This window comes from Macaca thibetana, chromosome 11 (assembly GCF_024542745.1).
Source record: "Macaca thibetana thibetana isolate TM-01 chromosome 11, ASM2454274v1, whole genome shotgun sequence".
In the NCBI taxonomy this organism is placed as follows: Eukaryota; Metazoa; Chordata; class Mammalia; order Primates; family Cercopithecidae; genus Macaca; species Macaca thibetana.
In genome coordinates, this window is record NC_065588.1 from 112,892,299 (window position 1) to 112,917,982 (window position 25,684).

The following is a 25,684-nucleotide window of genomic DNA, read 5'->3' on the forward strand; positions in this document are numbered from 1 at the left end:
AGCTTTTTTTTTTTTTTGGCTGTTTTTTTTTTTTTTTTTTTCTGCACTTGGCCAGAATATACAGCATTTCCCAAACTCATTTGACTTTGGGACCCTTCTGGACCTCTCTTTTGGGGAGGATTTTGCAGTAAATGTAGGTAAATGCTGAACCATGACAATTTTGCTTGAAGTAAGAAGAATTCATCTTGGCTGGGATTAGAGAGCTAGAGGCAGGCAGGGTTAAAGAACTTTTGCCTGGGTGTGGTGGCTCATGCCTCTAATCCCAGCACTTTGGGAGGCTGAGGCAGGCTGATCACTTGAGGTCAGGAGTTCGAGACCAGCCTAACCAAGATGATGAAACCCCATCTCTACTAAAAATACGAAAATTAGCCAGGTGTGATGGTGCACACCTGTAGTCCCAGCTACTCAGGAGGCTGAGGCAGGAGAATTGCTTGAGCCCAGGAGGTGGAGGTTGCAGTGAGCCAAGATCTTGACCCTGCACTGCAGCCTAGGTGACAGCGGGAGATTCTGTCTCAAAAAAAAAAAAAAAAGGTTTCTCCTTTTTCATTCATTCATTTACCCAACACACATTGAGTTCCTACTCAGAGCCAGATCTTGTGAATGACACTGAAGAATATGAGCATGAAGAAATGCGATGCCACCTCAACCTCACACAGCCCAGAAAAATCAGCCTATCAGGCCTCCCTGCTGCAAATGTTAGAAGCCCCGTCAAACTGACAAGCCAGAATGTGGAAGTTATGGACAGAACCATCTGAGAAGACCATAGAATGAATGGGAAGGCAAAATATGAAATTATGATAAAGGCCCAAGAAACAGACAATGAGGGTCAGGGGTGAACAGCGTAACCTGTGAAATAACTGGATTTGTCCATTCAGCCGGTACATGACCTTAGAATGCTATCTTATTTCAGGCACCGTGGGGCGATGGGAGAAATAAATACAAGATATGGTTTGGACCCTGGAGGAGTTTATGTCTAGCGGATCCACTCACAAACGTCTTCTCAACAAGGCTAATCAACTTTGTCAGAAGCAAATACATCCCAGGATTGAAGGGACAAAAATGAAAATGCCACTCAGAGCCAGGGTTCTTACAGAACTCAGAAAAGACACAGGAAGGATCAGCCAGCTCCTCTCTGTCCCGGCTGTCACAAGATCTACTGCCTTTGGTGGGACGGGCAACCACGGGGTGATGGATTGAAACGGTGCACCTTGTTTCTCTCATGATTACCGGAATAATTCCAGCCTAGGAGAGGAAGGAAATCAAACAAAACAAGAACAAGGGTGGGGTGGGAGCAAAGGCTAAACAGAACAACAAATTATAAAATGCAGGATCCAGGCCCAAGCCGCACCATGCCAGGAGGGGGAAAAAACCAGCACAAAGAGCATGATTCGCCTGTTTGCAGAGATTTTGGAAGGATAAATGACTTCCTGAATGTGCTTTGGGAGCTGTGGCTCCCTAAAATGGCCTTCTGTGCCCCCTCAGATTCAACAGCCGCTGATGACAATCGGAGCCGTGAGCGCGGGTCGGGGACCCACAGGCTTGCAGAGGAAAGAGGTCTGAGTCAATGGTGAGATTCGAGGTTGATATTTTATTAGTTTCTTCGTGGAATTTGTGGGTCTTCAAGTTGCAAACCCAAACCAAATGTTCCCTTGGAGCATTCCTGGCTGTGTAATTATCATTTGCGTTTGTGTGGGGGTTGGAGGGAAAAGGATGTCTTTTCAAGTGCAAGCATTATAAGGGTCTTCCAGGCAGCTGTGGCAGGGGAAACCGGGCCTGTGGAATACAAAGTGCTGTGAGAACACACGGCCAGGCAGCGATCCACAGGGGCCACTAATACACACGCACACACGCGCACACACGCGCACACACGCGCGCGCGCACACACGCATACACATGCACCCACACACATGTGCGCGCACACACACGCATACACACACACGCGCACACACACGCATACACACACGCACACACACGCGCGCACACACGCATACACACGCACCACACACACGTGCGCGCATACACACACACGCGCAACACACCCACACACACACGCACACGTGCGCACACGACACAGGGAGACGCAGAGGTGGGGGATCAAGGGCCCGAATGGGGATCGCCGATTCCTCCATAAGGAAAGATAAGAGAGAAAATAGTTTGGTTTTGATTTTACTTTCAAGTGAGTTTCACACTGGAAAAACATTCCCAAAGATCCCGAACCAACCGTGACTCCATTTCTCCCTCCTGAGTTTTTCAGGATGTCACCAGGTTCCCTATCAGACACATCTGGTTTTTTGGTTTTTTTGTTTTTTGTTTTTGTGGGAGAGTCTCACTCTGTCTGTCACCCAGGCTAGAGTTCAGTGGCGCAATCTTGGCTCATTGTAACCTCCACCTCCCGGGTTCAAGCGATTCTCCTGCCTCAGCCTCCTGAGTAGTTGGGATTACAGGCAAGTGTCTCCACGCCCAGCTAATTTTTGTATTTTTAGTAGAGATGGGATTTCGCTATGTTGACCAGGCCAGTCTTGAACTCCTGGCCTCAAGTGATCCACCCATCTTGGCCTCCCAAAACGCTGGGATTACACCATGCCTGGCTGGACACATTCGTCTTTAGACTCGTGCACGCTCTGGTCTGAGGGATGGTGCTAATGGTGAAATGCATCCATGATACTTGATATTCTGAGATGTGATTCATGACTATTCCAACAGAACTTGCGCCTCCCAATCCCACTGAGCTCCCATCTCCAGGCCTTTGTTTTTAGAATTATTCCCATTTTACTGACAAGTAAGCTGAAGGTAGAAGGGAAGTGTCTGTAGTCAGCCAGGAAACAGCTGACAACTTTAACACCCCAAATTTCAACTTTCGCGTTTCCTGTATCCCTCTAGGCCAGGAGTTGTCAAACTGTTGCCTGCAGGCCCACTGCCTGCAAGCTAAGAATGGTTTTTACATTTTAAAATGGTTGGAGGGGGCCCGGTGTGGTGGCTTACACATGTCATCCCAGCACTTTGGGAGGCCGAGGCAGGAGGATCACCTGAGGTCAGGAGTTTGAGGCCAGCCTGGCCGATGTGGCAAAACCCTGTCTCTTCTAAAAATACAAACATTAGCTGGGCATGGTGGTGGGTGCCTGTAATCCCAGCTACTAGAGAGGCTGAGGCACAAGAATCAGCTGAACCTGGGAGGTGGAGTCTGCAGTGAGCCGAGACCATGCCACTGCACTCCGGCCCGGGAGACAGAGCAAGACTGTGTCTCAATCAATCAATCAATCAATCAATCAATAGTTGGAGTGGGAGGGGAGTCAAAAAAGAATATTTGATGACACATAAAAATTACGTGGGCCAGGCTTGGTGGCCCACACCTGTAATCCCAGGAAGCCGAGGTGGGAGGATCGCTTGAGCCCAGGGATTCGAGACCAGCCTGGGCAACAGTGAGACCTTGTCTCTCAAAAAATTAAAATTAGCCAGATGCAGTGACACGTGCCTATAGTCCCAGGTACTCGGGAGGCTGAGGCGAGAAGATGTCTTGAGCTCAGGAATTTGAGGCTGCATTGAGCTATGATTGCACCACTGCACTCCAGTCTGGGTGACAGAGTGTTAAATAAAGTTTAGCCTAAAGCTCCCCCCTTACATATTTTAAGTTCAACCTAAAGATTTCTCTGTACATCATGGACTATAACAAGTGGAGGAGGCTGGGCACAGTGGCTCACACCTGTAATCCCAACACTTTGGGAGGCCAAGGTAGGCGGATCACTTGAGGTTAGGAATTCGAGACCAGCCTGGCCAACATGGTGAAACCCCGTCTCTACTAAAAATACAAAAACTAGCCGGGAGTGGTGTTGGGCACCTGTAATCCCAGCTACTCTACTCAGGAGGCTAAGGCAGGAGAGCCACTTGAACCCAAGAAGTGGAGGTTGCAGTGAGCCAAGATCACGCCATTGCACTCCAGCCTGGGCGACAGAGTGAGACTCTGTTGTTGTCTCAACAACAACAAAAAAGTGAAGGTGAAAACTGACCATAGCCTATGCTTGTGCCAATCACCAAGTTTTAGCCAATAAATGTAGCCAACTGTTTGAACTGTGTTCGAATAAGGCAGACGCCAAGCTGTAACCAATCTGGCTGTTTCTGTACCTCACATCCATTTTCTGTACCTCGCTTTCCTTTTTCTGTCCATAAATCATTCACCACGTGGCTGCACTGGGGTCTCTGAGCGTACCTTGGCACCAGAGGCTGCCCAGTTTCTGAATTGTTCATTGCTCAATTAAACTCCTTTAAATTTAGTCCAGCTGAAGTTTTTATTTTATCAAGAGCAAGACAATCTTGTCTCTAAATAGTAATAATAATATGAAATCAAAAGTAAAGTGTCTATGAATACAGTTGTATTGGCCAATGGCCATGCCTACCTGTTTCCAGATTGTCTATGGCTCATTTTGTGCCTTAGTGGCAGGGTTGAGCACGGTTGTCCCTCGGTATCTGTGGGGTATTGGTTCCCGGACCTCCCAGATGACTAAAATCCACAGATGCTCAAGTCCCTGATATAAAATGGTGTAGTACTTGCATATAAGCTATGCACATTCCCCTGCATACTTTAAATCATCTCTAGATTACTTATAATTCCCAATACAATGTAAATGCAGGGTAAACAGTTGTTATACAGTGTTGTTATTTTATTTGTATTATTTTAATTGTTATTATTTTTATTGTTGTTTTTGATACATTATATCTGCAATTGGTTGAATCCTTGGATTCGGAACCTGAGGATAGAGAGGGCTGGCTGTACTTCCAACAGAGATCGTGTGTCCTGAAAAGCTGGAAATATTTACTATCTGCTCCTTTCTAGGAAAAGTGTGTCAACCCTTGCTCTAGGCCACTGAGTAAGGAGAAAGCAAAGGGATCCCCTTGGCTACCAAGTAAGTTGAAAGTCTTTAACACTGCACTTAAGAAATCTTCAAATAGCCGCGACCCTCATTTTCAAGGTTATGCCCTACTTCTCACTCACCTCATACCAAAGTCAATCTCAAAAATCCATCTACCATCAGTGTGAGCAGCAGCAAATCCATACAGGCCTGCAGCAACTTGATTCTTACCTCCTCGGAGGAAAGAATTCGGCCAAGGGCATAAGGCAGAGTGAAAGTCCAAGGCACGTTTTAGAGCAGGAGTAAAAGTTTATTAAAACATTTGAGAGCAGGAACAAAAGGAAGTACACTTGGAAGAGGACCAAGTGGGTGACTTGAGAGACCCAAGTGTGCTGTCCAACCCTTGACCTGGGGTTTTATACATTGTCATGGTTCCGGGGAATGCATTTCTTCTTCCCAGCTCTTCCTTGGGGTGGGCTGTCCGCATGAGCGGGGACCTGTGCACTTAGGAGGGGCCGCACGCACGGTATGTTTACTGAAGTTGTGCGCATGCTCATTTGAGGCGTTCTTCCCTTCCCGGTCTAGCGATGCTAGAGGAAGGTCACAGATCAGTTAAACCCCGGCCATTCGGCCTCTTAGTGCACGTGCTTGAGCCCACTCGCCCAGCTGCTGAGATCTTATCCAGAAGCGGTTATCACCAGCCTCAGGTGTTTTCTATCTATTGGGAGCCTGCCTTTCCATCACCAGCTGTGACCAATTTTTATTTTATTTATTTATTTATTTATTTATTTATTGAGGCAAGGAGTCTCACTGTCACCCAGGCTAGAGTGCAGTGGTGCATTATCTCGGCCCACTGCAACCTCTGCCTCCCAGGTTCCAGCGATTCTCCTGCCTCAGCCTCCTGAGTAGCTGGGATTACAGGTGCCCGCCACCATGCCCCACTGATTTTTGTATTTTTAGTGGAGATGAGGTTTCACCATGTTGGCCAGGCTGGTCTCGAACTCCTGACCTCAAGTGATCCACCTGCCTCCACCTCCCAAAGTGCTGAGATTACAAGTGTGAGCCACTGCGCCTGGTCCAATTAGTATTTTAGAAAGACAGTTTAACAACCACCTGACCATCACCTGATGGTCACCTGACATTCCTGTGGGTGGGGGTGGGGCCCCTTTTCTGCCCTGCTCATGTCTGCCTAGCTCCCTACTCTAACATCGGTTCTTCCCCTACAGACTGCACTTCCCTGTGCTTTAAAAAAAAATTATTTAGATGGGGCCAGGTGCAGTGGCTCACGTCTCTAATCCCAGCACTTTGGGAGGCCAAGGCGGGCTGAAGCTCAGGACCAGCCTGGTCAACATGGCAAAACCCTGTCTCTACTAAAAATACAAAAATTAGCCAGGCATAATGGTGCATGCCTGTAATCCCAGCTACTCAGAAAGCTGAGGCAGGAGAATTGCTTGAACCCGGGAGGCAGAAGTCACAGTAAGTTGAGATTGCACCACTGCACTCCAACCCAGGTGACGGAGTGAGACTCTGTCAAAAAAAAAAAAGAAAAAAGGAAAAAGAGAAAAATTATGTGTGTGTGTGTGTGTGTGTGTGTGTGTGTATTTAGGTGAAATTCACATAATAAAAAATCATATTAAAGGGTAGAATTCAGTGGGTTTTAGTATATTCACAATGTTGTTCAAACACCACTTCTACATAGTTCCAAAACATTTCAATGACTCCAAAGTAAAATCTCTCAACCTATTAAGCAGTTTCTCCACTTACTCCCCCTGTACCCAGGCCCTGGCAACCACAAATCTACTTTTTGTCTCTACGAATTTGCCTATTCTAGACATTTCCTCTAATGCTGTCATACAGTAGGTCACCTTTTATGCCTGACTTCTTCCACTTAATATAATGTTTTCAAGGTTCATCCATGTTGTAGCATGGGTCAGTACTTTGTTCTTTTTTATAGCCATATAATATTCCATTGTATGAATAGCCCACAATTTGTTTCTCCATTCCTCCATCAATGGACATTCAGGCTGTTTTCACCTTTTGGCTATTGTGAGTAGTGCTGCTATGAACATTTGTGTTCAAGTATCTCTTTAAATATCTCTGTTTTCAGTTATTTTGGGTACATATCTAGGGGCGGATATGCTATATCACATGATAATTTTATGTTTAACTTTTTGAGGAACTGCCAAAAATGGCACAATGCTGCACTGTATTTTTTTCCACAATGGCTGCACTGTATTTTTGTTCACACCAGCAATGCATGAGGATTCCAATTTCTCCACATCATCGTCAACACTTGTTATTTTCCCTTTGTTTCCCTGGTTATAGCCATCCTCCCGGGTGCAGTGGCTTGTCGCTGCTTTTGCTGCTGTGGTTCCCTCTGCCCATGTGCTCCTCCTCATCCCTTCATCTCTCAATAGTGCCGTCTCTCCAGGCTTAACTCAGAGGATGCAGGCTGGGGGTTTCTAGCCCCAATCCCACATCCCAGACCACGCGTCTCCCCGTGTGTGTTCCCAACTTACTGAGCGTGAGCTTTTTTTTTTGGCGGGGGGATTGAGGGTCTCACTCTGTCACCCAGGCTGGAGTGCAGTGGCATGATCTCGGCTCACTGCAACCTCTGCCTCCTGGGTTCAAGCGATTCTCGTGCCTCAGCCTCCTGAGTAGCTGGGATTACTGATGCATGCCACCAACCACGCCCGGCTCATTTTTTTTTTTTTGTATTTTTAGTAGAGACAGGGTTTCCCCATGTTGGCCAGGCTGGTCTCGTTGAACTCCTGACCTCAAATGATTTGCCTGCCTCGCCTCCCAAAGTGCTGGGATTACAGGCATGAGCCACTGCGCCCAGCCAAGCTTGTGCTTTAGAGAGGGAGAAAGAGAAAGAGAGATTGGATGGGTGGATAGATAGGTAGATAGGTAGGTAGGTAGGTAGGTAGGTAGGTAGGTAGATAGATAGATAATAGATGATAGATAAGATAGATGATAGATTGATAGATAAGATAGATGATAGATTGATAGAAGATAGATTGATAGATAATACGGATAGATGATAGATTGAAAGATGATAGATAAGATAGATGATAGATTGATAGATGATAAGATAGATGATTGATAGATGAAAGATAAATAGACTGAGATGATAGATAAAATAGATAGATAGATAGATAGATAGATAGATAGATAGATAGATAGATAGATAGATAGATAGATAGATAGGTTGATTGATTTAGGGAGTACAGTTGCAGTTTTTTTATATGGATATATTGCATACTGGTGAAGTCTGGGGTTTAGCGTAGCCATGACCTGAACAGTGTACATTGTACCCATTAAGTAACTTATCCCTCTCTCTCCCCCTCCCCACCCTTCAGCGTCTATTATTTCACTCTCTATGTGCATGTGTTCGTATTATTTAGCTCCCACTTATAAGTGAGAACATGCAGTATTTGACTTTCTGTGTCTGAGTTATTTCACTTAAAGATAACTGCCTCTAGTTCCATTCACGTTGCTGCAAAGGACACGATTTCATTCTTTTACATGGCTGAGTAGTGTGTGTGTGTGTGCGTGCGTGCACGCGCGCGCGTAATATTTTCTTTATCCATTCATCTGTTTTGGATACTTAGCCTCTTTATCTTTGCTATTGTGAATAGTGCTGCAATATGGGTGCAGGTATCTTTTTGATATAATGATTTCTTTTCCTTCGGGTATATACACCAGTTGTGGGGTTGCTGGATCGAATAGTAGGACTATTTTTAGTTCTTTGAGAAATCTCCCTACTGTTTTCCATAGAGGTTGTACTAATTTACCTTCCACCAGTAGTGCAGAAGTGTTCCCTTTTCTCCACAGCCTCGCCAACATCTGGGAATTTTTGCCTATTTAATGATAGTCATCCTGACTGGAGTGAGATGGTATCTCACTGTGGTTTCAGTTTGCATTTCTCTGATGATTAGCAATGTTGGGCATTTTTCACATGTTTCTTGGTTATTTGTGTGTCTCCTTTAACAAGATGTCTGTTCATGTCCTTTGTCCACCTTTTAATGAGGTTATCTGCCTTTTGTTGTTGTTGAGTTGTTCGAGTTCTTTGTAGATTCTGGATATTAGTCCTTTGTCAGATACATAGTTTACAAATATTTTCTCCCATTCTGCAGCTTGTCTGTTCACTCTCTTGATTATTGCTTTTGCTGTGCAGAAGCTTTTTTAGTGAACTTGTGCTCTTACTGTAACGTATGCCACATCCTGTCTTACATGACAGTTGGGTCCCTTGTTCTCATCTCCAGTAACTTTACTTCCCCTCCCTTCGGTGTCCGAGGGCCTGCCTTTCCTGCCAGGCTGTGAGGACCAGGAGCCCACGGCCATGCCTGCATGCCTGTTTCAAACTTGCTGTATACCCAACACATAGCACAACAAATGCCTGTAGTTTTTTTTTTTTTTTTTTTTTTTGAGACAGAGTCTCACTTTGTCACCCAGGCTGGAGTGCAATGGCATGACCTCAGCTCACTGCAGCCTCCAAAAAACCAAACAAAAATATTTATACCTACTTTTAATTACATGTAGATTAAGGGGCGGTTTATGCAGAAATTTCAAGGAAAGGGTGCTAACATTTGAGTCGTCGGGTCTTTGCCGTGGAAAGGAGCAGTAACTCCCAGTGTTGCCATGGCGATGGTAAACTGTCATTTGTTCACAGGTGGGCATGTCTTATGGAGAGGTGCTCCTGCCCCGTCCCTGTTTTAGCTAGTCCTCAATGTGGTCCAGTGTCCAGGCCCCACCTCTGGAGTTGAGTCCCGCCTCCGACCTCACTCGTTCTAGGGAGCTCTGGGATCACCTGAGATCGCCGTTGTATCTGCCCAATATTGCCCTTACGTCCTTATGGGTGTTGTTTCCAAGAACACACTCCCAACACCTGCACCCAAATCTCTGCCTCAGAATCTATTTCCCAAGGGCCCTACCTAGGAAAGGAGGCATAACAAAGTTTGGGGAAAAATATTGTCTTATCTTCTCTAGTAACCACAGACCAGCAGGCCCGTACACCTCAACTTCTTCTTAACCTGGGTAAAATCAATGCCTGTTCTGTTCCAGATGGGTTCTCATTCTGTTGATTAGATTTAGTAGGGAGAATTGGGGGGCATTCTGGTTTTCTGGCCAGCTTTTCCTATTGATGCCTTCCAAAGTCATTCAACCTCCTGCCTTGAAATGTATCAGTGACTTCCCACTGCTCTGGGGAAAGGCTGCATATGGCCTGGCTTTCTCTGTGCCCTCACCTTACCCATGCATGCTCCCTGAGCTGCATCTGAAGCTCGCCAGTTGTTCGCTTCCTCCACCACAGGGCCTTTGTATATGCTGTTTCTGGTGCCCACACCCCAACGACCCCACCCCCCGTTCACTGAAGTAACTCTTGTTTGTTCTTCAGATATCAATTCCATTGTCTTTTCCTTGGGGCGACCTTTCCCAGAGGCACAGCCGCATAGTGTCTAGGGTCTATGATACATTTAGGGGGCCCCCAAAAAAGGCTTAATTTCTTTTAAAATCAGAAGAAGGAGACAGTGACTATAATAATGACTGTATTATGATGAGTCCAACCTGGATTTATACCAACAAAGTTGCAAAATGTAATTTTTTTTAATGAGAAAAAGCCCCTGTCCCCACCCCCCCCTACAGGGCAAAAGTCCCTCAGACCTTTTCTGACCTCCCCCTAACCCACCAGCACTGCTAGGTCACGTCTTCCCTAAGTAAGATGCTTTCATTGTGCCTTGAACTCTTCTGCCTAAGCAGGTACCATGGTTGTAACTTGACATTTTCCCCCTAAACCACTAGCTGGATGAAGGCGGGGACCATGTCAGACTTATTCGCTGTGCAACACTGAGTCTACACAGCACTTGGCTCTTATTATATGCTCAATAAACATTTGCTGCAAGCATGACTAAGCAAAAATGATCAGACTTCACGATCATCCCACAAGAACACTCCTTCCATCTATTATTTTTGTGTGTGTTTTTAGAGACAGGGTCTTATTCTGTTGCCCAGGGTAGAGTGCAGTGGTACCATCATAGTTCACTGCAGCCTTGACCTCCTTGGATTACACGATCCTCCTGCCTCAGCCTCCCAAGTAGCTGGGACTACAGGCGCACACCACTGCACCCAGCAAATTTTTAATTTTTTTTTCTAGAGATGAGGTCTTGCTATGTTTCCCAGGCTGATCTCAAACTCCTTGGTTTCAAGCAGTCCTCCTGCCTCAGCCTCCCAAGGCTTTGGGATTACAGGCATGAGCCACTGCCCCCGGCCCACACTCCATCTACTTCTAACTCCCTGCCTCTCCTGTAGGCTGGAGGGGAGGGGGCAAGACGGAAACCAGGAGGAAAGGCTCACAATGGACGTGGGAGAATTGGTGGTACTCAACCTTTCTCCCTGATGGGAGAGTCAGGCCAGGGGAGGAGGGTGGCGGCAGAGATTTAGCGTAAACAAACATTTCCTTGTCTGGTAGGTCATTTTGTAATTATACGCAGGTCAAGCTCTTTAGAGCTCCCGGAAATCAGACAATATCTGCCTGTAGAGGCCAGTCCTGCTCCAGGGCCCCTGGAGTGGAGGGGACTTTCATTAGAAGGTCTTTTCCTATCCAGGCAGGAAGCTAAGTGACCGTCCGGTGTGAAACAACGAAGCCAGCAAAAAGCAATAGGAAGGAGAGCTGACCTCAGAGTTCAGAAGATAAGCGGGGGAACAAAATGAATACGTGAACCTGGGAAAACGGGCTGAGCCTGAAGCCCCGGGCAAGGTGCTCTGGGGAAAAGGGGATGACATTGACCTTGGCCTTCATGCTCTCAGGACCGACGCTGGCAAGTGATGGAGAGGAACCTTTGTACATAGGACATTCCAAGCCACCACTTGTACTCTCCATGGATGGCACATGTGTCAACTTTGAGAGAGGATAACAGGAGACCATTAAGAGAAAGCAAAGGAGGCTGTTGCCAGAGGTGGAAATTGGTTCTTGCCAACTAACTGCCCTCCTTCGATTTCACTCAGTCAAGGCAGTGGGGATTTTTCAAATCATCCTCGTGGCTGGACTTCCAGCACCACCCTGGGAGGGATGGGGTTGCAGGGTAAAGATTGTGAATAAGAGGCCTGAGGGCTGGACGCAGTGGCTCACGCCTGTAATCCTAGCACTTTGGAAAGCTGAGGTGGGCAGATCACTTGAGGTCAGGAGTTCAAGACCAGCCTGGTCAACATGGTGAAACCCCGTCTCTACTAAAAATACAAAAATTAGCTGGATGCGGCAGCATGCACCTGTAATCCCAGCTACTCGGGAGGCTGAGGCAGGAGAATTGCTGGAACCCGAGAGGCAGAGGTTGCAGTGAGCCAAGATCGTGCCACTGCACTCCAGCCTGGGCAACAGAGCAAGACCCCATCCACCGCCCTCCCCACAAAAAAAGGTTCATGTCTATAGTCCCAGCTTTTCAGAAGGCTGAGACAGAAGGATCGCTTGAGGCCACCAGTTCGAGGCTGCAGTGAGTCATAATTACACCACTGCATTCCAGCCTAGGCAACAGAGCGAGACCTGACTCAAAAGAAAAAAAAACTTGACGGAATTTTGGCCGGGCGTGGTGGCTCATGCCTGTAATCCCAACATTTTGGGAGCCTGAGGCGGGCGGATCATCTGAGGTCAGGAGTTTCAGACCAGTCGGGCAACAGAGCATGACCCCATCTCAAAAAAAAAAAAAAGAAAAGAAAAGAAAAGAAAAAAACAGAAGGGGCCTGACTGACAGCCAGAGAGAAAACTTAACGACACACACACAAAACCCTGAACTGGTAGCAAACAGGATGGACAGGTGGCTGCATGCCAAAGTCCTTTGGGTTCACATTTGACTTCAGCTTAGAGGGACAGTAGCCAGCACTTCCCTTTGTCGGAACTAGGCAGATTATGGGAAGAGGCTCTGGCACTCTTAAAATTCCCCTGCCCTCACAGATCTAAAATTAACGTGACTGTTTATAGTGCTGGCTGTGGATGTGGAATGTCATATTACAGTAGTAAATGATACAATAAAGATATAGTAATCCAATATTGGAAATCTGAACTGACTGTGACTACTAATTGCTTATGCATTTAATAGGTCATAATTATTAGCACTTACATCACTGTCCTTTGTGTTCAAGGATGACGCCGACAGATACTGTCTCTGTATGTGGCAAAGATCACTAAAGCATGAGAACCATGTGATCTTTCTCTTTAAACAGCATTTTGAGATATCATTCATATACCATGCAATGCATGCTATTCAAGGGTTTTTGGTATATTCACAGGGTTGTGCAACCATCACCACTATCTAATTTTAGAGCAGTTATTTTCTCCACTAAAAGAACCCCTCCAACCCTCCCCTCCAAAAAAAAAAAAAAAACCAGAAACCCCATACTAATAGCAGTTAGTCCCAAGTTCCCCTTTCTTCCAACCCCTGGTAACCATTTTCTGCCTCTGTGCCTTTGCCTAGTCTGTGTATTTCATGTAAATAGTCATGCAATATGTGGTCTTTGGCAATGGCTTCTTTCACTTAGCATAATATTTTCAGGGCTCATCCATGTTATAGCATGAATCAGTACCATATGCTTTCTTCATTTTCTTTATTTTTTTTTCTCTTTTTGACTTTTATTTTAGAATCAGGGGTACATGTGCAGGTTTGTTACAAAGGTATATGACATGATACTGAGGTTTGAAGTATGAATGGATCCCTCACCGCCAGTAGTGAGCATAGTATCCAACAGGTAGGTTTTTTTCAACCTTATTCCTTTCCCATCCTCACTCCTCTTGTATTCCCCAGTGTCTGTCATTCCCATTTTTATGACTATGTGTACACAAAGCTTAGCTCCCACTTACAAGTGAGAACATGCAGTATTTGATTTTCTGTTTCTGTTAGTTTGCTTAGAAGAATGGTTTCTAGCTGTATCCATGTTGCTGTAAAAGACATGATTTTTTTCCTTTTATGGCTGTGTAGTGTTCCATGGTGCGTATGTACCGCATTTTCTGTATTCAGTCCACCATTGAGGGCACCTGGGTTGATTCCATGTCTTTGCTATTGCTACTTTTTTTATTGCCAGCTATTATTTTATTGTATGGATATGCCATGTTTTGTTTATCCATTCACTGGCTTAACTTTCTTTCTTTCTTGCTTGCTTGCTTTTTCTCTTTCTTTCATTGATACATATTAGATGTACATATTTTGGGGGTACTTGTGATAATCTGATAGAACCATATAATCAAATCAAGGTAACTGCGATGTCCATCACCTTAAATAATTATCTTATTTTTTTATTATTATTATTTTCAAGACAGAGTCTTACTCTGTCACCCAGGCTAGAGTGCAGTGGTGCAATCTCGGTTCACTGCAACCTTCCCCTCCCGGATTCAAGCAATTCTTGTGCCTCAGCTTTCCGAGTAGCTGGGATTACAGGTATCCACCATCAGACCTGACTCATTTTTGTATTTTTAGTAGAGATGGGGGTTTCACCATGTTAGCCAGGCTGGTCTCAAACTCCTGAGCTGAAGTGATCTGCCCACCTTGGCCTCCCAAAGTGCTGGGATTACAGGCATGAACCACTGCACCCAGTCTATTTATCTTTTCTTTATACTAGGAACCTTGAATTATTCTCTTCTCACCATTTTGAAATGTGCAATTGATTGATGTTGACTATAGTCACCCTACTACTCTATTGAACGCCAGATCTTATTTCTTCTAAGTATATCTTTGTACTCATTAACCAACCTCTCTTAATTCCCCTTCTTCTTACTTTAACTTTCTAAAGAAATGCCAGATTGTTTACCAAAGGGGATACACTATTTTACATGCTCACCAGCAATGTTGAAGGGTTCAGTTTCTCCACATCCTCTCCAACACTTGTTCTAGTCTATCTTTTCTACTATAGCCATCCCATTGTGTGTGAAGTGGTCTTACTGTGGATTTCATTTGCATTTCCCTAATGGCTAATGATGAACATATCTTCATGTGCTTATTGCCTTTTGTAGATCTTCTTTGGAGACATGTCTATTCAAATATTTTACTAATTTTGTAATTGGGTTGTCTTTCAATTATTGAGTTGTAAACGTTCTTTATATATTCTGGATACAATTCCTGGATCAGATATATGACTCACGATTTTCTTTCTATTTTATTTTATTTTATTTTATTTTATTTTTTGAGACAGGGTCTCACTCTGTCACCCAGGCTGGAAGTGCAGTGGCACAATCTTGGCTGGGCTCACTGCAACCTCAACTCCTGGGCTGAAGTGGTCCTCCCATCTCTGCCTCTCAAGGAGCTGGGACTACAGGTGTGCGCCACCACACCCAGCTAATTCTTTTGTATTTTTTGTAGAGATGAGGTTTCACTATGTTGCCCAGGCTGGTCTTGAACTCCTGAGCTCAGGCAATCCACCTGCCTTGGCCTCTCAAAGTGCTGGGATTACAGGCATGAGGCACCACACCCAGCTGATTCACAAACATTTTCTCCCATTCTATGAGTTATCTTTCACTTTCTTGATGGTGTCATTTGCAACACAAGGGTTTTTTATTTTTAAGTCATCCAATGTATGTTTTATTATGTGACTTGTGTTTGTGGTGTTGTATCTAAGAATTCATTGGCTAATTCAAGGTCATGAAGATTTACTCCTATGTTGTCTTTTGTTACTTTATTTTTTTAGAGACAGCCTGGTTCATAGCTCACTGCAGCCTCAAGTTCCTGGGCTCAAGTGATCCTCCTGCCTCAACCTCCCAAGTAGCCGGAACTACAGACACACACCACCTTGCCTACTAATTTTAAAACTTTGTTTTTCTGTAGAGACAGGGTCAGCTATGTTGCCCAGGCTAGTCTCAAACTCCTAGCCTCAAGTGATCCTCCTGCCGCAGCCTCCCAAAGCACTGGGATTACAGACATGAGCCACCGCCGCCAGCCTCCTGTTTTCTTCTAAGTGTTTTTTTTTATTTTTACAGTTTTAGTTCTTACATTTAGGTATTTTATTTGTTTCTGTATATGGTCTGAGGTAGGAGTCCAAATTCATTCTTTACATGTGGCTATCCAGTTGTCCCAGTACCATTTGTTGAAAACACTTATTTTCCCCCATTGGATTGTCTTCCCAGCCTTATTAAACAAAGCAATTAACATCATATGGTAGTTCTAGTTTTAATGTTTGGAGGAACCTCCATAGTGTTTTCCGTAGTGGCCACAGCAATTTATATTTCCACCAACAGTGTACAAGAGTTCCCTTTTCTCCACATCCTCATCAATTCTTATTTATTTATTTATTTATTTATTTATTTATTTTAGTAACAGCCATTCTAACAGGTGTGAAGTGATATTCCACTTCTGGGTATACATCCAAAGGAATTGAAATCAGGACACTGAAGAGATATCTGCACTCCCATGTATGCTGCAGTATTATTCACAATGGCCACGACGTAGAAGCAACGTAAGTGTCCATCCATGGATGGGCGGGTAAAGATAATGTATAGACATACAATGGATTGTTATTCTGCCTTGAAAAGGGGGGAAATCCTGCCATTTGCAACAAGACGTACGAACACAGAGGACATAATGCTAAATGAAATGAGCCAGGCACAGAAGGCCAAGTACTACGTGATCTCCCCTATACGAGGAACCTAAAATAGTCAAACTTATTTTGAGAATGGTTGCCAGGAGCTAGAGGGAGGAAGGAGAATGGGGAGATGATGGTCCAAAGGTACAGAGTTTCAGTTATGCAAGATGAATAAGTCCTAGAGACCTACTGAACAGCGTGGTGCCTACAGTTTATAATATTATATTGTATACTCAAACATTTGTAAGAGGGCAGATCTTATGTTTAGTGTTCTTACACCAAATAATAATGATATTACAGAGGGCTGGAGGAAACTTTTGGAGGTGACAGATATGTTTATAGCACTGACTGTGGTGGTGGTTTCACAGGTATATACTTATTTCCAAACTCATCAAGTTGTATACGTTAAATATATACATTTTTTATATGCCAGCCATACCTCAATAAAGTGTTTTTAAAAAAATAAATGGACAAGCAGGATTCAGTGGCTCATGCCTGTAATCTCAGCACTTTGGGAGGCCAAGGCAGGAGGATCATTTGAGTCCAGGAGTTCAAGACCAGCCTGGACAACATAGTGAGACCCCGTCTCTCCAAAAAAAAATTTAAAAATTAGCCAGGCATGGTGGCGTACACCTGTAATTTCAGCTACTTGGGAGCCTGAGCTGGGAAGATTGCTTGAGTCTGGGAATTTGAGGCTGCCGTGAGCCATGATTGTGCCACTGTACTCCAGCCTGTGTGGCAGAGGGAGATCCCGTCTCAAAAAAAAAAAAAAAAAAAAAAAAAAAATCAATGGACATAATTTAATAGCTTCTAGACTGCAAACTCTGCAGATCTTAACAGTATATGATACAATTCATGCTCTACACTTTCTGTGTTATCTTTTCCTAAAAGGCAGCTTTGCATGGAGAGATCACAGTAGCCTGTGAGTTAGAATGGTGGAATTTGTGATGGCGCAATACTTTAATTATTTGAAAAAGTAAAATTGCTTAGCTAGGCAATACCTTTGATGTGATAACTTTGCAATGCATGTTAATTTGCATGTATGTCATTTATTTATTTATTTATTTATTTTTGAGACGGAGTCTCACTCTGTGCCCAGGCTGGAGTGCAGTGGCGCAATCTCAGCTCACTGCAGCCTCTGCCTCCCTGATTCAAGCAATTCTTCTGCCTCAGCCTCCCGAGTAGCTGGGATTACAGGCACGTGCCACCACACCCAGCTAATTTTTGTATTTTTAGTAGAGACGAGGTTTCACCATGTTGGCTAGACTGGTCTCCAGCTCCTGACCTCAGGTGATCCGCCTGCCTTGGCTTCCCAAAGTGCTGGAATTACAGGTGTGAGCCACCGCCCCCAGTCTGTATGACCTTTTATAAGATGGGCCATATGCAGAGATTGCAAAGTAGGGGCTCTGGAGCCCAATTCACCCCTGTAGGCATGTTGTGTTGGGCCAATATATTGTTTTAAAATTATCCAACATTTTAAAAATTATAAACAAAAGTCCTGATTTCTTCTTTCTCTTGCAAGTGTAGGAGCTCTAGCTCCATGAGTAGTTGCCCTTTGAGACGGGACAACCACTCTCTCCCAGTCGCCATGACCCCACCCCTCCCTGGGTCTGAAGCCAGGTTCAGCTGTCATTCACCATTCACATTGCTTTTCTAATGGTGGAGAAGCATGTTTCTGCAGCTAGGCCTCCACCAAATGTGAGAACATCTAGTTGAGCAAGCCTCAAGACAAATGGAGAAGGTATATTTGTTGTAAAGTAAAGGAATATTTCAGCTGGGTGTGGTGGCTCATGCCCGTAATCCCAGCACTTTGGGAGTCCGAGGCAGGTAGATCACGAAGTCAGGAGATCGAGATCATCCTGGCTAACATGGTGAAACCCCGTCTCTATTAAAAGTACAAAAACTTAGCCGGGTATGGTGGTGGGCCCCTGTAGTCCCAGCTACTCGGGAGACCGAGGCAGGAGAATACTGTGAACCCGGGAGGCGGAGCTTGCAGTGAGCTGAGATCGCGACACTGCACTCCAGCCTGAGTGATAGAGCAAGACTCCATCTCAGGGAAAAAAAAAAAAAAAGAAAGAAAAGAAATATTTCTATATTATTGATATGTACAAACATATGTATACATGGTCATCCCTCACTGTCATGGGGGACTGGTTACAGGAACCCGTAGATACCAGAATCCTCGGATGCTCAAGTATCTCATGTAAAATGGCATAGTGTTCACATTATAACCTACATGTATCTTCTGTACACTTTGTCTCTAGATTACTTATAGTACCTAATACAATGGAAATGCTATGTAAACAGTTGTTACAGTGTACTTTAAAATTTTCTATTACTTTTTATTGTTGTATTTTTTCCTCCTAAGTGTGGTTGGTCAAATCGAGGTCAGAGAGCCCATGGATTCAGAGGGCCAATTGCAGTGCCCATCTCTCCCGTGAGCTGCCTGTCTGTCCCCTGTAGGTGTCAGTCAGCCACCAGTGGCCTGCAGGTTTTCACCTATGTTTACAGCATCTCTCCTATTAAAGCATATGTTCTTTGAGGACCACCCCATCCCACTGATTTTCGGTAGTATTCACCACCCGTGGTGTCCTACAGCACCAGCCATGGTAGGGGTTCCTGATCCCTGGACCATGGACCGGTACTAGTCTGTGGCCTGTTAGGAGCTGGGCCGCACAGCAGGAGGTGAGCGGTGGGCAAGTGAGTGAAGCTTCGTCTGTATTTACAGCCGCTCCCCATCGCTCACATTACCACCTGAGCTCTGCCTCCTGTCAGATCAGTTGTGGCATTAGATTCTCATAGGAAGGAGCACGACCCTATTGTGAATTGTGCAGCATGAGAGGGATCTAGGCTGTGCCCTCCTTATGAGAGTCTAATATCTGATGATCTGTCACTGCCTCCCATCACCCCCAGATGGAACCATCTAGTTGCAGGAGAACAAGCTCAGGGTTCCCACTGATTCTATATTATGGTGAGGCATATAATTATTTCATTACGTATTACAATGTAATAATAACAGAAATAAAGTGCACAATAAATGTAATGCACTTGAATCATCCCGAAACTATTTCACCTTCCCTCCGTGGTCCGTGGAGAAACTGTCTTCTGCAAAACTGCTCCCAGGTGCCAAAAACATTGGAGACCACTGTGCTATGGCACTGTTGCCCAAACATGCCTCAACACATAAACAGGCTCTCATACATCCAATGAAATCTTTCAAAATGCTATGGGGTGCATCTATTAAACACTTGCTGTGTGCCCAGCTCTGTTATAAGCTCCTTGGTTATATCACCTCACCTGCCCCACAAAGTGGACACAATATCATCCCTAGGAGACACAAACCAGGTATATGGGTTTCCCAAAGTCACACAGTACATGGTGAAACTGGGATTTGTAGTTGGGTGATCAGATTCTGGAATCCACTCTCTCAAGCACTAGTCAAGATGGCTATCCTAAACTGATTTTTGTTTGGTGTGACTTCTTTCTTGAACCTAGTGGGAGAAACTGAGGCACGAAAGAGAACCAAGTCTCATCCGATATCAAATTAACTCTGGGTACCCAGGACTTTGTTCTGAACAAACATCAGCAAAGTCCCTGCTCTGTTTTGTGTAGGTACCTGATTCTCTTGGAAACAGACCTTCCCATTCCAAGCCCATCTTTACCTTCTCCAATGCCAGGGATTTGGAGATAGTGATGAATAATATTACTTTTTACAAGAACTCATTCAGAAAAAAAAAAAAAGTGTTTAGAAACTGTCTTTTCTCATTAAAAATTTAAAAAGAGAAAAAAAAAAAACCCTCTGTGTCCCACAAGGAGACAAATTGTAATTCTTACAACTTAATTACTTTGCTGAACAGAAGATATTTTGTAAGAAGTTTGTTCTGCTTTAAAGCCACTAAAACATTAATGGTTGCACGCAACTGAGACGTGCTCATAGGAGCAAAGGGGCAGCCAGTCGTTTAAACTTTCCAACTGCAGAGCTTGCTGGGGTTCCCCAAGTGCACACACATCCATTATTCTCTGTATCCTAGAAACTTCTTAAAACAGTCCCCACAGGTAGGTATGATGATGGGGAAAGCGAGGCTCAGATGTGCTGAAGGTCCCAAAGCCACCTGTATCAAGTCAGTGGCAGGGCTGGGAAGAATGAGTTCATTGCATACAGTGAAACAATTATCAAGCAACTATGTTTCTGGTTCTGCAAGAAGCACTGGGAAGATAGAGGGAAATACAATGCTCTCCTTAGAGGGTCTCTGTGCTTGGCTTAGGAAGGACTGGCCCTGTTGCGCACCATGTCTCCAGTAGAACTAGCCCAGAAGGGTTTGCTGTCTGGGTTCTGGTAGCTTCTGCAGGTGGAGGCCCCAGCCTGCTGTGACACTGGCCCTCCCTTCGAGATCCCTCGCCCCCGACCCCCAAGTCAGGTGAAGCCAGGTACAAGGGAATCTAAAAAGGCTCCCCTCAAAGCCAAAAAATTAAGCCGGGCCCCTATACCACTCCTTTTGCCAAAATAAATTTCAAATGCTTAGAGTTCAATTTAAAAATAAAAGCCATAAAAAGGCTGAGAAGAAAAAAAATGGGTCATTAAAAATATATATAATCGTGGAGAGGCAAAGGCAAACATGAAACCCAAAAGCCATAAAGAAAAAATTAATATTTCCAACTACATAAAAATGAAAGTCCTCTATATGGTGAAAAAAATTACAAAGACAAACTGTAAATGGGAAAAATCTTTGTAACGCATTTCTTTAGTATTCAAAGAGCTCTTATATATCTCTGTGAATAAGACAAAGCTGAAACATGAAATGTACAAAGGACACAAAAAAAGCAGTTCATAAAATAAATATAAATGGCCAATAAACACATGAAATAATGTGCTCATAATGCATGTGAATTTAAATGAGCTAATTTTTCAGCAGTCAGGTTGGCAAAGATGAAACAGGTTGACAAGGCCTGGGGAGGGGAAAATTGGGGGTGAACACTTTCTTTTTTTTTTTTTGAGACGGAGTCTCGCTCTGTGGCCCAGGCTGGAGTGCAGTGGCCGGATCTCAGCTCACTGCAAGCTCCGCCTCCCGGGTTTAGACCATTCTCCTGCCTCAGCCTCCCGAGTAGCTGGGACTACAGGCGCCCGCCACCTCGCTCGGCTAGTTTTTTGTATTTTTTAGTAGAGACGGGGTTTCACCGTGTTAGCCAGGATGGTCTCGATCTCCTGACCTCGTGATCCACCCGTCTCGGCCTCCCAAAGTGCTGGGATTACAGGCTTGAGCCACCGCGCCCAGCCGGGGTGAACACTTTCATGCATTCTTGGGGGAGTGTAAATTGGTGCTGTTGCTTGGAATGCAATTTAGCAATATCTACCAAAATTCAAAGTATGTGTACCCCATGACCAGCCAGTCCACTTCTAGGAATTCATTCTACAGATACATTTGCTCAAGCACTCCAAGACATACATACAAGGATGTTTTGACAGCAGCTCTATTTGTAGGAGGGCACACACAGCCTGAATATCCATCGGCAGGCAAATGATGAAGTAACTAACATCGAATTTCTGCCATGTGAAAGAATGAAGGGCCGGGCACGGTGGCTTATGCCTGCAATCCCAGCACTTTGGGAGGCCGAGGTGGGGGGATCACGAGGTCAGGAGATCGAGACCATCCTGGCCAACATGGTGAACCCCCGTCTCTACTAAAAATACAAAAATTAGCTGGGTGTGGTGGTGCACACCTGTAGTCCCAGCTACTCGGGAGGCTGAGGCATGAGAATCGCTTGAACCCAGGAGGTGGAGGTTGCAATGAGCCGATATTGTGCCACTGCACTCCAGCCTGGCAACAGAGGGAGAGTCTATCCAAAAAAAAAAAAGAAAGAAAGAAGAAGCCTATATGTACTGATATGGAAGATTTCTAAGAAATACTGATACGCAACAAAACAAACTAGTCCTGATTAGTCCGTCTAAGAAGAGAGGTACATTGTATTTCTCTCTGTATTCCCAGTGCTTCTTGCAGACCCAGAAACATGGTAGTGGCTTGGTAATTGTTTCATTGTATGCAATAAACTCATTCTTCCCAATCCTGCCACTGACTTGATACAGGTGGCTTTGGGACCTTCAGCACATCTGAGCCACGCTTTCCCCATCATCATCCCTACCTCTAGGAGCTGTTTTAAGAAGTTTCTAGAATATAGAGAATAATGGATGTGTGTGCACTTGGTGAACCCCAGCAAGCTCTGCCAGACTGAGCATCCCTTCCTCTGACTTATTTCAGTTCCAGCACAAGGCCAGGGCTAATTTACCAACTGAATAAACTTGGGAAAGTCACTCAAGATCTCTGTGTGCCTCAGTTTCCTTCCCCATGAAGTGGGAAACCATAGTACCTGGTATCATAGGATTCAATGGGATAATGCATGGGAAGCAGTTTTAAAAGCTTCCGATACCTAGTGCTATATAGTTTGAATATCTGTCCCCTCCGAAACTCATGTTGAAATAAAATCCCTTAATGTGGCAGTACTGGGAGGTGAGGCCTTTAAGAGGCGATTGGGTCATGAGGACCCTGACCCGATCAGAATGGATTAATCCATTCATGGGTTAGTGGATTAATGAGTTGTCATGGGACTGGGGCTGGTGGCTTTATAAACAGAGGAAGAGAGACCTGAGCTGGCGCAGTCGGCACCCTCACTAGGTGATGGCCTCCACCGCCTGTGGACTCTATAAGAGTCCCCCTAGAAAATGGCCCTCACCTGTTGCAGCCCCTGGACCTTGGACTTCTCAGCCTCTGGAAGTGTAAGAAATAAATGTGTTTTCTTTATAAATTACCCAGTTTCAGGTATTCTTTTATAACCAACAGAGAATGGACTAAGACATCTAGTAGCAACTATCTAAATATTGGAGTTTAAACATTTGTTTCACAAAGCAAAAGAACAAGAGAGACAGAGAGGTGTATACAGCATGCTATATAGCTCTTGTACTTACAGGAAAAAGAGAGATAATACCTGCAAGTATTCATTTGCATATGTATAATTCTTTTTGCATAAACACAAGAAAATGGTGTGACTGGAGGAGAAATGAGTGGCCGGGGTCAGCAGGGAAGAGATATTTTTCACTGTAAAACCCTTTTGAATGTTAAACCATGTGCATGTACTAACTGTTCAAAACTAGATAAAATTAAAAATCGGCCAGGCATGGTGGCTCACGCCTATAATCCCAGCACTTTGGGAGGCCGAGGCAGGAGGATCACCTGAGGCCAGGAGTTTAAGGTCAGCCTGGCCAACATGGTGAAACCCTGTCTCTACTGAAAAAACACAAAAATTAGCCAGGCGTGGTGGCACAGGCCTATAATCCCAGCTACTCCAGAGGCTGAGGCAGGAGAATCGCTTGAACCTGGGAGGCGAATGTTGCAATGAGCTGAGATCGTGCTACTGCACTCCAGCCTGGGGAACAGAGTGAGACTCTGTCTCAATTTGAGGAAGGAAGGAAGGAAGGAAGGAAGGAAGGAAGGAAGGAAGGAAGGAAGGAAGGAAGGAAGGAAGGAAGGGAGGGAGGGAGGGAGGGAGGGAGGGAGGAGGGAGGGAGGGAGGAGAGGGAGGGAGGGAGGGAGGGAGGGAGGAAGGAAGGAAGGAAGGAAGGAAGGAAGGAAGGAAGGAAGGAAGGAAGGAAGGAAGGAAGGAAGGAAGGGAGGGAGGGAGGGAGCGAGGGAGGGAGGGAGCGAGGCAGGGAGGAAGGGAGGGAGGGAGGGAGGGAGGGGGAGGAGGAGGAAGGAAGGAAGGAAGGAAGGAAGGAAGGAAGGAAGGAAGGAAGGAAGGAAGGAGAGGGAAGGAGGGAGGGAGGGAAGGAGGGAGGGAGGGAAGGAAGGAAGGAAGGAAGAAAGAAAGGAAAGAAGAAGAAGAAGGAAGGAAGGAAGGAAGGAAGGGAGGGAGGGAGGGAGGGAGGGAGGGAGGAAGGAAGGAAACATACTGCTTAGCATGTATTTCATATAATAATCAAATGATGCTACTGGATGGCTCTGCGTTTCTTGTTTTTACCTCTTCTGGTCTTCAAAGAAGCTGTTCCTTCTACCTTCTACTAACCTCCTTCTTCCTCTTCTATCAGAAAACTTTTCATGAAACCTTCCCTGACACCCCTCCCTTTTGTATTCCCATAGTATTAATTCATTTGTTCATGGTGACACTCATCACTTTGACTCTAGTTATATTAAATGTCAACCTGCTTCCTGCGGACTGGGAAGTCTGCAAGGGCTACGTCTTATTTATCACGTAGTACAGATCCGGGCAGAGGAGATGCTCAACAAATGTTTTTTGGATTTTTTCTTTTTCTTTTTCTTTTTTTTTCTTAGAGACAGATTCTCACTCTGTCGCCCAGGCTGGAGTGCAGTGGCACAATCTCAGCTCACTGCAACCTCCGCCTCCCGAGTTCAAGAGATCCTCCCACCTCAGCTTCCCAAGTAGCTGGAACTACAGGCATGTGCCACCACACCCTGCTAATTTTTGTATCTTTAGTAGAGCCAGGGTTTCATCGTGTTAGCCAGGCTGGTCTTAAACTCCTGGCCTCAAGTGATTCAGATGCCTCGACCTTCCAAAGTGCTGGGATTACAGGCGTGAGCCACCATGCCTGGCCATCAAATGTTTTTTGAACAAATACATTTGCCTCACTATCCTCAGTGAACCTCTGGGCACCAACTTTATCATTTTCATCATGAGAAGGAGATTCACTGAGAAAAATAAAATATACTTCCAATCCAAGGAAGCAGAAAAGGGCTGCTGCCAACTCCCAGTGGCTGGTCTTTTGTCTAAAAGAAAGTTACACAGACCTTTGCTGTTGGTTTCCATAACACTTTGCCATTTCTCACGTACAAGACTTCCATTTAATGCATACCTGTTTACATACAATGTAACCCCTGGGCACAATAATGTTGCCTTCTCTTTCAAATGGAATGGTTATGACGAAATGGAGAGACAAGGTGTACCATTTTACTTTCCAATTACAGATGCACTAAAGCACCAACACAGGGAAATATCAACCTTGTTCTCTTCCTGTCTGCGACTGGGAAAACATCAAAACAGATGTTTCTAGATTGTGGCTAGAAACAAACAAACAAGCACACAAACGTCTCCCTGGCTGGACCCCGAAGGCCCAGTGTCAGCCTGGAGTACGTTTTACGGCCGTGGTGGAAACCCTTGAAATGGGAGGTGCACGTGGAGACAACTGTTCCATGATGTCTGAAACAGCCTGCTGGGTGTGTGGGGATGGAGGGGGGTCCCAGCACCCTGGGCTCAGACAGAGGGAGGGAGGCATGACAGCC

The 25,684-nt window shown here is 45.0% G+C and overlaps 1 long non-coding RNA gene across 2 annotated transcripts; it reads left to right on the forward strand.

Annotated features, from left to right (window-relative positions):
* Positions 1-4,749: 4,749 nt before the first annotated feature.
* Positions 4,750-25,392, forward strand: LOC126930729 (uncharacterized). Of its 2 annotated transcripts, none has more exons than XR_007717666.1 (3): positions 4,750-4,898; positions 13,474-13,580; positions 16,133-17,249. It is a non-coding gene; the product is annotated as an uncharacterized LOC126930729 (long non-coding RNA). The 2 variants fall into 2 exon arrangements; XR_007717667.1 differs by lacking the exon at positions 4,750-4,898 and adding an exon at positions 25,370-25,392 and having other exon boundaries at positions 12,078-13,580; positions 16,133-16,274.
* The last annotated feature ends 292 nt before the right edge of the window (positions 25,393-25,684 follow it).